The 12,442-nt window shown below is 47.8% G+C and overlaps 1 protein-coding gene across 1 annotated transcript in view; it reads left to right on the top strand.

Moving 5' to 3' along the window:
- Positions 1-12,442, top strand: part of LOC112119829 (cystathionine beta-synthase-like) — a 56,908-nt gene that overhangs the window by 6,862 nt on the left and 37,604 nt on the right. The window contains exon 2 of the mRNA XM_024218633.2: positions 1,795-1,846. The gene's annotated coding sequence lies outside the window, so the exon portion shown is untranslated. The remainder of the gene's footprint in view (positions 1-1,794; positions 1,847-12,442) is intronic.

Here is a 12,442-nt window from a genome sequence, read left to right on the forward strand (position 1 = left end):
CCACCTTGCCCACATTTTCAAAATACTTCCTACCAGCACAAAAGCTAGTACAGTGTATAGCCCTGGGATGAATCTGGACCTAAAGCTGTCCTGCCCTATGTTTTGCTGAATTTGCATGTCAGAATTAGCCTTGAGCCAGTCTGAGTGTAAATTCCGTGTCTTGCTGGTATATAGAGTGCATGATTGCAGGCTCATTAACATAATTGATGCTTATAAGGAACTGATCCTTGGCTTTTCTGTGTAAAGCGTTCAAACCAAGCTTGACTCTTCCCCCTCCCTCCCCCCATAGAATATTTATACATCACAGCAAGCCTAACTACTGCTGGTTAGTGTTCTTCCATATCTATTGGGGACTATATGAAGAAGTTGTTCTCTTTCTAGCATAAGGGGCTGTTCCACAATCTCTTAGAGTGTCACCCTGGAAAAGTTGATTCTCAGAGCACTAGATGGCTCGGCAGTAATAGAGGATGATTCTCTGCTATGGCGATCAAGGCCTCTGTGTCCGTGTGTGGACGGTGTGGTACTGGTAGCACATAGATATGGAGTACTTAGTGCTTTTTTTTTTTTTTTAAAGAAACAACTTTTTAGAACCAGGCCCAGTAACTATTAAATCCTTTTGTGGGGGTGGGGTTGTGGTTGTGTCCTTGCTGAATACCAACACCGCATTCTTTTCTGTGCAGGGTCTTTTTAGAAACAATATTATGTGCCAGGATAAAAAATTTGGCAGCTATGATAATTAATTCTACCTTGGTATTCTTCCTCTTTTTAAAAAAAATATAGTCCCATCTTTAAATGTTATTTAAAACTCAATCTTTAAAATGGCTTCCTCTTTCTTTATACCCTGAGTGGGAGAGAAGCTCAAAATTAGGCTGTTCCAGCAAATCTAGTTCTCCCTATGGAACTTTTGTTACAATTGGTTTAAAAAGAGAGACAGCCCTGCTGACAAAGCTAGGCTACTGGTGGTAGATATGTGTGGCGTCTACCGGTCAGTAGTACAGAGAGGAAATGAAGCAGAGGTTTCTGGTTCTTTAGCAAAGGAGATGATGAGAGTTCATGGGGTATCTGATGTGTCTAGAGAGGAAGTGTACGTTTGATGGTAGGTAAGTAGGTATTGTGAGGGGGGAATATCCAGGGGAAGATGGTCTTGAGGGAGGCGATAATGGATCTCTCCATGAGTAGGGGGTGTCTCTGAGAGAATGGCCTTCCTCACAACCAGGGGTGCTGGACCGATTTTTATAGTGGGGGGTGCTGAGAGCCATTGAACCAAACTGTAAACCCTGTAAATGAAGAAAACCACTTCAAGCCAAGAGGTGCGACAGCACCCCTAGTTCCAGCACCTGTGCTTACAACCCTGTTTCAATGGGGGCAGCAGGCTGCTAATATACTTTTTGTCCAGCACATGGATACAAGCTCTTCTGTAGCAAATATTCAAGCATATCACTCTTTATACACCTGGAAGGGATATAGCAACAAGGCTTAAAAGCTTTATGCGCAGACTGAAAAATCTGAATTGGTCCAGAGTTCCTGCTAGAGACCAGGCTACTGCCTTCCCCTTGCATAGCCATTGCTCAAGGGGCCTTTGCAAAATCACAGCCCAATCATGGAAGCTGTCTCTTTGCTGTTTATTGCTACAATATACAATCTTTCTGTTCTTTACCCACTGCAGCCAGCCAAATGGCACTTTTCAAAGATGGCATTACTTGTTTCAATATTGTTGCACACAAAGAAAGTTGCTCTTTCTCTTTTAAGAAGAGTCTTTCAAAACCATTTTTTCCCCCTCATTTTTTGTTTCAGGAGAACAAACTGTTTTGGAGACCCCTGAAGCAAGAAGTTTAAGGCATTGGTGGTAAGTATCAGGTTCATAACTGACCCTCTTACAGAAGCACGTGGTATCATCACTAATAAAATAACCAAATCCCTTCCTGTTGGGCAAAACTCTCTCTGCCTTCTTCCTTGTTTGAATATTAAAAAGGTATTGGCTGTGCCAGAACAGTGTTCTCACTGGGTGTGCTTTGTAAACACACATCAACTTAAATTCTGTAGACCCATAATCTCGTGTCTGTACATAGACGCCAACTGTTTTATCGATCATATGTATACTTGCATGTGCCTCAGAGGAAGTCATAAAAACCTCTAAAATAAATTTACTATACCAAAACTGTCATGATATTATGGATTCGTATCTCAGGACTCAGGAGAGGATTAATGGTGACTATTTAAAACTGCTTAAAGGTTTGGAGTGTTAGAATCCGCTTCAGGGAGATGGATTAGTGGACCGAAGGCAGGTTTTCATCAGTGGTGCATGATCAATAAAATTAAGCATAAAATTTTAGAATCATTACATGGTTCCACTGTCTCGTGGCTCTCCAGTTTATTAAATGAATATCACCTCTGGATACATAGCATGTGTCTGTTTATATTATAGTGGCACCGAGGGACCCTGATCAGGATTGGGCCCCATTGTGTTTAAGTGCTGTACAAACATGGAAGTAGTCGTAAAAATATTAAGAAAAAGCTTGGACACGTTCAAAGACTTAAGCCAGATACTTTTTCTAGTTGCCGAACATACAGCTATGAAGGCATGGAAAAATCCCAATCGTGCCCTCATACTTTCTCGAAGTCCAGCCAGCTGTTTAACTTCATATACACCTCTACCTCGATATAACGCTCCCCGATATAACACGAATTCGGATATAACGCGGTAAAGCAGCGCTCCGGGAGTGCAGGGCTGCGCACTCCGGTGGATCAAAGCAAGTTCGATATAATGCGGTTTCACCTATATCGCGGTAAGATCTTTTTGGCTCCTGAGGACAGCGTTATAACAAGGTAGAGGTGTATATGCTTAGACTAGCTTATAAAGGATGGAGTCTCTTTTTGGATTTTGCCTTCTAACACCGGAGACGTTCATTTTGTATACATGCAGGCGGCGCTAGCTTACAAGTGAGAAGAACTCTCAACAGTTCTCTTCCATAACATAGTTGAGCTTGATTGCTCCTTCCCCATGGGAGGGGCCAAAGGGGGAGCATTTCTGCTAGCTTTTGCTTTTCCTTGTGGAGTTTTGTCCAGATTGCTCCATTGGAGGAGAAGTTTGTAGGGCTGCTCAGTGCTGTGCTTCTCATAACACCTACATTTGGTAGCCCCCAGCAGGACTGCAGCGTCTCCTTCAGGCCACTGGGGTAAGGAACTATAAACAGAAAATCTGTCTGTCTTCCCCTGCTCTCATTGCTGGCAGGGCTGTCCTTACCCATACACAAAGTACGCAGTTGTGTAGGGCACCAGGAAATTTCCTGGTGCCCTGCACAGCTGCATGCTGCTCCAGCCCCGCCCCCACTCCCCTGAGGACTGCAGCATGGCCCGGCCTGCACTCACTGGCGGTGGGAAGTGCAGACCCTGCCCCAGCCTTGCTGCCGGTGAGTGCTGGGGGGTGGTTCCCCCCTGCCCCCCAAGCCAGGCCCCCCCCCCACAGGCCTGGGGCCTGCCCACCCATGGATGCCGGGGACAGCCCCCCCGCTCGCCCCACTGCAGATGCCTGCCCCCCCTCTGCAGGGGGGAGGGGGGGGCTGCGTAGGGCCCCAGAATAGCTAGGGACGGCCCTGATTGCTGGGGCCCACTCTGCCCTGCAAAGTTTGATGGGCGTAAGCACCTTGTGTCATCCTAGTTGTGCATGTATTTACACCAAAATTTGTCTCCTGCCAATGTAAGCACCTTGTTACAGCAACACAATAACTGTGTGTCTACCTTTGTTGGATGTAAATAGGGGGAAACCACATGAAAAATAAGGGACAACACTTTATTTTAAACAACATTTTAGAGAAGTATCATTTCCCTTAGCATATTGTGTATTTTTTCCTTGGGTGTTCATTTCTGTTGCCCTCAAGTATACAAGGCAGTTATCACAAGCTGCAATTTTAAGGTTTAAAATGGTAATTATCAGTTTTAATACATTTCAGTACATCTGTTTTAAAATCCATTAATAACCGTGTACATGTGCAATTGAAATTCAAGTTAATTTGAAGCGTAACATTGCAGAAACCAACTAAATATTGATTCTGTTAATCTGTCCAGATCTGTTTACACGAGGAAAATAATCTTTTCACTGCTACATTAAAGATAGGAATGGATGTAATAAATTCCACAAGTTTTAAGAAATTGGGATAAGGAGGAGCTGGCTACCATGTTTTAAAGCTGACCTTTTCCCCTGCACACAGTACTCTCTGACCCTTCTTTGCGGTAAAACATCTTTGTTCATATGTGGTAAGCATTTGCTGTATACTTAGAATTCTGGAAAGGGAAAGGTTCATTAATGGCTTTTAGTTCTTCCTAGCATCTCCTTACCTGTGTTACGAGTGCCTGTTAAAACATGATCAATATTCAGCAAAGTCTCAAAGAAGAAGCCATATCCATGACTTTTATTTCAGATGTGCAATTCATTGCAGTCTTAGGACAACATAAAAGGAGAACCTTTTTTTTTAGTGTGTGGTTAGCTTATTAAAAAGCTACGTTTCTTCAGGCTGAATTCTACACTGAAAACAAGGTTTAACCAACAGTTACATTGCTTAGTGCTGCTCTGCAAAGGTTTGATTTGGCCTTCCCTTACCCATGTGACAAATCAATGACATAAGGGAGTCAAGGGATGGGATGGACACCCTAACAATAACACCACCTCCCTGTGTGGTGTAAAGCTGTGGTCATCCTATTTAGGCTGACCCAGTGCGAGTGTAGCTGCTGTATTTTTGTGTTGACTTTTGTGAGTCCTTCAGTAGCTGTCCCACAATACCCCTGTTCCTGCAAAAGTGGTTGTTCTGGTCAGTTTTGAACTCCATTGCCCAGGAGTCATAGAAACCCAAAACCTGCTGCCCCCTCCCCCCCCCCCAGCCCCTTTGGGTTTTTGAAACGCTGTTTCCTGATGGCCTGCCTTGGTGAGCACACCTACCAGCTCACCCTTGTGGGTGTCCAACCATGCAGAGCTCCTTAGCTGCTAAAGCAGGCAAAACAACATGGAACCCCTTGGACAGGGGAGAAGAGGCTGCGTAAGCACAACTACTGAACAGCCACAGAAGTATTGATCTCTGTGCGCCAATCATGCAGGGGGATGCTGAAACAGGGACGAGCAGCAGGGTTCCGTGAAAGCAAAGAAACTTCGTCATGGTTTCCAGAAGGCCAGAGAGGGCAGCAACAAATCTGGTGCTGTCCTGCAGGCCAGTTGCTTCTACATTGACCTGCAAATAGCCCTCACTCCATCTGTGGGTATCACAGCAACTCCTGGTGCCTGTGGACGCCTGGACAATGCATCTGCATCTACATTGCTTCTCCCTGATCGGTATTGAATGCTGAAGTCATAGCTAGCCAAAGCAGCCACCCATCTTTGCCCTGTAGCATCCAGCTTAGCACTTGTTAACACATAGGTCAGTGGGTTGTTGTCTGTCCACACCTGGAACTGAGCACCATATAAGTAGTCTCGAAATTTCTCAGTGATGGCCCATTTCAAAGCCAAGAACTCCAGCTTGTGGGTGGGATAGCGAGTTTCACTATCAGACAGTCCTCGGCTGGCAAAGGCTACAGGTTTACGTGTTCCTTCCAGTTCCTGGTACAGTACTGCTCCCAGACCCTCCAAACTGGCATCAGTATGCAGGATAAATGGTTTGCTTGGGTCAGCAAAGACTAGGACTGGAGCATGAGTTAGGCAAATAATGATTTCTCGAAAAGCCCTTTCACATCTCTCATCCCACCGTGGCCCAAATGGTTCGAAGGGGCCATAGTGTCTCTGCACAGGAGGCTTTGGGGACTTCCCCTTATTCTTGGTCTTAGTTTTGTTCCTGCTGGACTGGTATCCCCTGGTAAGATCATTTAGAGGTTTTACAATTGTAGCATAGTTTTTCACAAATCTGCGGTAGTAGCCACTAAACCCAAGAAAGGTTTTGAGTTCTCTGTAGTTACTTGGACATGGCCATGTAGTGAGTGCTTCTATTTTATCGGGATCAGTACTCACACCCTCTTGGGACACGATGTGACCCACATACTTCACTGAGGTCCTGCAGAACTGGCATTTGTCAATTGAAAGCTTCAAACCATAATCCTCTAACCTATCAAGCACTTTAAGAAGTCTCTCTTCATGCTCCTCCAAGGTTCTTCCAAACACAATCAGGTCATCCAAATAAACTAACACTTGCAGTAAATTCATGTCTCCCACAACTTTCTCCATAAGACGTTGAAATGTGGCAGGTGCTCCAGAAATCCCTTGGGGCATGCGTTCAAACTGATAAAACCCTAATGGGCAGATGAAGGCTGTCTTCTCCTTATCTTCTTCACCCAGCGGGATCTGGTAGTATCCACTCCGAAGATCCAACACAGAGAACCACTGGCTTCCTAGCAAACAGTCTAAGGCATCTTGGACTCGGGGCATTGTGTACTGGTCAACCACAGTACGGCGGTTGAGGGTGCGGTAGTCAATACACATCCGGATTTTCCCATTCTTTTTACGGACCACCACAATGGGTGAGGCGTATGGGCTGCGGGACTCTGTAATGATGCCATTCGCAGCCAGCTCCTGAAGATGTTGTCGCACATCTTCCATCTCAGAGAGGGCAATCCTCCTAGATCTCTCCCTGAAAGGTCGAGAGTCATGTAGTCTGATGTTGTGCTCTACTCCTTTTGCACATCCCACATCCCACTCATGCAATGAGAACACCTTGGATCTCTCACAAAGTTTCCTCCTCAGGCGATCTTTCCACTCCTCGGACAACGGTGAATCTCCAAAGTCAAACTTTGCTGGGTCTATTGTCGGAACTTGAGTCTCACACTGGGGTTTTACAATTGATTCAGGTTCGAAGAGGTCTGCTATCTTTTGTCCTCGCTTCACAACAACATCTCGACTTGTTTCATTAGCAATCAGCATAGTCACCTTTTCCTGGGCTTCAGCAGGTAGGGTTATGACTCCACTGGGGACCAGCACTCCTTCCGGGAGCTCTCCTTCAACTGGCTGCTCTACCATTGCTAATGCCCCTTTACTGCCTTTCAGCCGGGTACTCATGACAAGCACTTCCTGCTCTGTCCTTGCAGGCACTACTAAGGGGGTTGTGCCCATGTACTTCAGCGCCCCAATCGGTAGCTCAGATGTCTCCTTTTTAGCACCCTCAATCTTCCTATAGGCTTCAGCACAAAGCGTATGGATCATCAGGGTATTCAGGTACTGGTCCCCAGCCCGTCGTCTGCAGTAATCCGCGAGCACCTTGAAGAGACTGGAGTTGGTCCCTATCAGCACCGACACATCGGAGGTCCCTTTAGGGTCAGGGCATATTAATGCAGCTGTGTCCACCTCTTCTCTTACCCCAGCAACCTCCTCTGGGAATTCCAGGTGCACTATGACATACCCTTGGTAGGGGTATTCATCCATGCTGAGGCCACACAGACCAACGCCAGTCAGTGGCTGTATAGGCAGGTGCCTAAGCATCTGTTGGTAGAATGACTGAAATATAATAGTCACTTGAGATCCAGTGTCAAGCACGGCTTTACACTCCACCCCTTCAATCTTCACCATGACCTCTGCTCGAGGCCCTATCAGTCCTGCGGGGATCCCAGCTGGACGGTCGTTTCTGGGGGAATCTTCAACTCCTGCAGGCCTGGGTGGTCCCCGTCCCCGGACTCTCTGGCAGCTACCGGATCTCTCCCAACTGATCCTCAGCTTTCCATACACTAAGGAGGGGTTTTCTTCATTATGGCACTTGCCAGCACTGTGTCCGTCCTGACCACATCGGTAGCAGAAGAATTGTCCTTTCCCCCTTCGCCCAGGTGGGATGGTGGCTCTAAATGCTGACTTCTCCATCGCCACAGTCAGAGGCGCCTTATTCCTGGAAGTCTTAGTTCGGTCAACGGTGCTTTGCAGTTCAGCTATCCGTTCTGTCAGGACCTGCATTTGTTGGGCAAGTTCCTCTGTGGTGCTCACCATCAGTACACTGGCCGTTTGCAGTGGTGTTGTGCCGGCTGGCTCCAATGTTTGGGCTTCCCAAAACTCGCTGGCAGCCTGCCTTTCTTCCTCTTCTCTGACCTCCTTTATCAGCTGGGAATAACTTGGGGGATGTTCCCGTCGTTCTCTTAGCCGGAGATGGAGTAGAATCGGGTTCTGATACTGAGCTCCTCTTACAATTTGAGCCAGTCTGGTCCGATCCATCTGTTCAGCAGTCACTGCTCCCCTCATGACAGCTCTCTGAAGCAGTCTCTCCAGCCTCTGTATATAGGCTGAAATCTTCTCGCCAATTTGCTGTCGGGAATTAAGGAACTTACAGTAACTGTCTTCAGGGCCCTCTACGCTCCCAAAGGTATGATCAAGGGCCTCTAGGCAGTCCTTCACACTGACCCCAGGGTCAATGAGCTTCAGGGTGCGAATCACATCTAATGCTGGGCCACTAAGGCTCTCTATTAGACATCTTCGCTTTTCTGCATCAGGTACGGCCCACTCCTGCAGCATTTCAGTGGTATGCTCCAACCAGGGTTCGAACTCCTCTGCCCCAGCAAATAATCTTAACTCACGACAAGAGTTTAACATAGCCTGGGACAGCACAACCTTTGCCAATATTTGCCCCAGTGCTTTTGCCCAATCATTGGCTGAGGCTGCGGCCCCTGAGCTAGAGGCTGCAGGGCCGGGGCCTAACAAACCTGACATATTAGCCATTATACAAACAGTAATTTCCTCAAAATATAACCACAATTGTTTCCCAATGCAGTGGAACACTCAACAGGTGCTTGCGAGGGGTACTGACCCAGGGAATCCCGGACGAGCCCCCAGAAATGTAACCCTTCTGCCCATCTAAGTTGGCAGCAACAAGGGCCGGGTTCTGTATCTAGGGGTTCCGTTTCAATAACACAATGCAAAACCGGCTCGAGCCCCCACCCAGTGACCTGGGACAATTACATACCACCCCCCTAGGTACCTCTAAGAGGCAATACTTCCCCTCTCGCAAGCACGGAGTCGGAGTGTAGCAGAAAATGTTTAATAACATGAGGTAAACGACATCAGCATAAAATTGGAAAAACACCACAAACAGGATTCATAACACAAACCATGAGCAAAACCCACCCCAGCAAATTGGGCTGTGTCCTTTCCCTTTGGTTCTTGAATCCAGCAACCCAAAAATCACCCAGAGTCCCCAAAGTCCAACATCCCCAAAGTCTCTTGGGTCCAGCAACCACCCAAAGTCTCTGTCCCTGGTCAGTGCAGCCCCAGAGTAAAAGGGGGGGGCACGCAGGGTGTTAAGGGGCACCTTACGTGATCCGAGGCTGGCCAGCCGTCTGTTTCTCCGTGGGGGTTCCGCCGCAGCCTTTACCATGAGCCAGTCCACTTTCCTGCCATCCCACGAACTGCTCGGCTCTACAAGCTGCTCCGCTCACCGACCTGTGAGCCGTTCCAGCCGTCCCCGCAAACAGCTCTGCTCGCCGTTCCTTGGGCCACTCCAACTGGCCCGGCAAGGCTCCACGCCGCTCGCTGCTCCTCCAGTCGTCCCCACAAATTGCTCCGCCAGCTGCTGAGCAGTATAGCTTCAGGCTCCCCCACTAGTTAACACAGCCTTAGTGATCTCAGCTCTTAATAACATCAGCTCTTTTGTGATTTCAGCTCTTAGCGATTTCAGCTCATAGTATAGTAGGGGAGCCCCAGTGCTGGTGCACCATTGGCCCAAAGTGAATTCAGCTCAGCAGCCTGTAACTAGACTCCTAAGGGAATCAAAGTTCACTCTGATATTCAACAGTGGAGAGAGGAGGCGGTGCAATTGGTGTTTCAAACCCTCAGAGGGGGCCCATACCATCAGGTACACATACCTGTCCCCATCCTCTCTCAATTCACTGGGTTTTGTAACCCATGCCCCTGGAGTTCTTTTCCACACTCGCCATAATTCACCACCAGATGTCAGGGTAGAGCTCATCCTGACTCTGCTTACACACGCATGGATGAACCTGCTGGTGAAGGAGAAGGGAGTTTGGTAAGTGCCTGTGTGCATTTTTCCTTTTTGTTTTCACTTTTTTTGCTTTTCATTGCCCAAAACTTCACCTCCCTCCCTCTGTGCCCTTCTTCCCCATTTAGAAATGGCATCCATCCCATCTGCAATCTTAGAACTCCCTTTTGAAGGCTTTCTTCCCTAATGTAATGGGAATAGGGAATAAATTCAAAAACACTGTTATGGCAGTTGGATTATGCAGTCCCCTTCAGATCAGTGTCCTGTGCTCGGGTAGAGGTAGAACAAACAGAGGTAGTTGGCATCTGCTTTTCAATTCTTTGGCTTGTTGAGCTAGGCAGGGAGCCCAGGCAGAGTACTTTATCTGTATAGGGTTGTCTGTTTTAGTCTCTTGAGAGATCTCAATGAAATTTACATGGAGATACTTTACAGTCCTTTCCCAAAGATTTCTAGGGATGGCAGCCTTGTTTCTTCTACTAAGATAGGAGACTTTCCATGCCACTCTGTGATGAGTACTGCAGTGGTGCCAGGCGAAAACAGGCTTGGAGCCCACGGGAAGCTTTGGGATGCTGCTAGCAGCTGGGTTCTCTCCCTTTGTGCCTCATGAGTTAATATCCACCCAGATTGCTGCGGCCTGTGGAAGGTATTGCCAGCACACTCAGCACTTTCCTTGTACCTATACCAGGTAGGGGAGCCCAACATTTTATAGTTTCCACAGTCCTCTTCTCCTCTCTTCCCTTCCCCTCCCCCCCACTAGGCCATACTGACTATGGTTTGAGCTGCATAATGGTGCTGTATTGATAAGCTCTAAAGCTGAAGTGACAATTAGGGCTTGTCTATACTTACGCGCTGGTTCGGCGGCAGGCAATCGAACTTCTGGGTTCGATTTATCGCTTCTTGTCTGGACGCGATAAATCGAACCCAGAAGTTTGATTGCCGTCGACTCCGGTAATCCTGCTCGGCGCGAGGAGTACGCGGAGTCGACGGGGGAGCCTGCCTGCCGTGTCTGGTCCGCGGTAAGTTCAAACTAAGGTACGTCGACTTCAGCTACATTATTCACGTAGCTGAAGTTGCGTACCTTAGTTCGAATTGGGGGGTTAGTGTAGACCAGGCCTTAGTGTTTCTAAAGGTATTTATGGGAGTAAGGGAAAGGAGTTCTGACACTTTTCCCTTTTCTGTGGTGGTTGCAAATCTAATGGTGCATTTTTCTGTTTTCAGCAGCAGCATGAGGCGTGGTGGCCTCGAGGGGTGCCCCTCTGCACCTGCTGAACGTCTGACCCTCAACTGGAGGAGCAAGAAGAGGATTAGGAGGATCTGTTCTGCGAGATCCTCCAATCCTCTATGGCCTCAGAGAGTGAATGCAGGGCTTGGAGAGGCCCCATGACCATGGAAAAGGTCTGGGAATGGAGAGAGTGGTTACTGCAGGAGAAGCAAAAGGACCAAGAGGCACATTGGAAAATGCACCAGGGTATAATGGGATTACCCAGGCAACAAACTCAATGTTCCATTACTCGCCTTCATGCCCAAAGACCCTGAACTCAGCAGCCTTTCTAGTCCTCTGAGAACTCCATGGTCACTGCTCCCTATACCCCTAACACACCAGGTGGTAGCATGGTGTACCTCCTTACCCCTAGCACTCCACAGCACAGGGGACAACAAAGAGCGCAGTAGCTACACATACACGGAGCTGTGAAAACCGGTCCGTGCATGTGTTGCCATAACTTACTACACTGTATTGAGTTTTACATACATGGATGTGAATGTTTACTTAATAATTCCATTTTTACTGGGGGGTTAAAGTACAGTTCACCCAGTTAGTGTTGATAAAAGGTTGTTAATCTTGTATTTATTTGTTCTTTGATTTTGTTGCCTGTTTCTTTGCACACAATGAAGTTGCATTTCTGGAAACTCGGTATCTTGCTTAGCCTATCCCAAGCATTACAGAATACATAGCAGGAGGTGAAAACTCACCCATACTAAGTACAAGCAAATACGTTGCTTATTGTGTCTCATGTGTACTTAACACTACTGTGGCTAGGGTCACCAGACAGCAAGTGTGGAAAAATTGGGATGGGGTGGGGGGGGTAATAGGAGCCTATATTTTAAAAAAAGACCCAAAAATTGGGACTGTCCCTATAAACTCGACACATCTGGTCACCCTAACTGTGGCTGACTGTTAAAATGGTCTTAAAAGCCAGCATTTCTCAAGTGCAGCCACCGGGGCTGCATGTGGCCCCAGGGGGTTTTCCTGCAGCCATGACAGCGGTCTGGGCAGAGATGGGGGAGGGGCAACGCAATGGCTCCTCCCTGCAGTATCCAGGGTCGGGCTTCAGCCATGGGACCCTGGGGGTGGGCTTCAGCTCTTCCCCTCCCCCCAGATTCAGCCATGGGGCCAGCCTTACCTAGTGCCGTGATCCAGAGGCAAAGAGCAGGGTGAGCCTGGGGTGTGAGGCTATGGAAGGGAGTTCAGGGCAATGGTGGGGAAGCAGCAGAGCCCA

This window comes from Terrapene carolina, unplaced genomic scaffold (genome assembly GCF_002925995.2).
Source record: "Terrapene carolina triunguis isolate 2854851 unplaced genomic scaffold, T_m_triunguis-2.0 Scaffold30, whole genome shotgun sequence".
NCBI lineage: Eukaryota > Metazoa > Chordata > Testudines > Emydidae > Terrapene > Terrapene triunguis.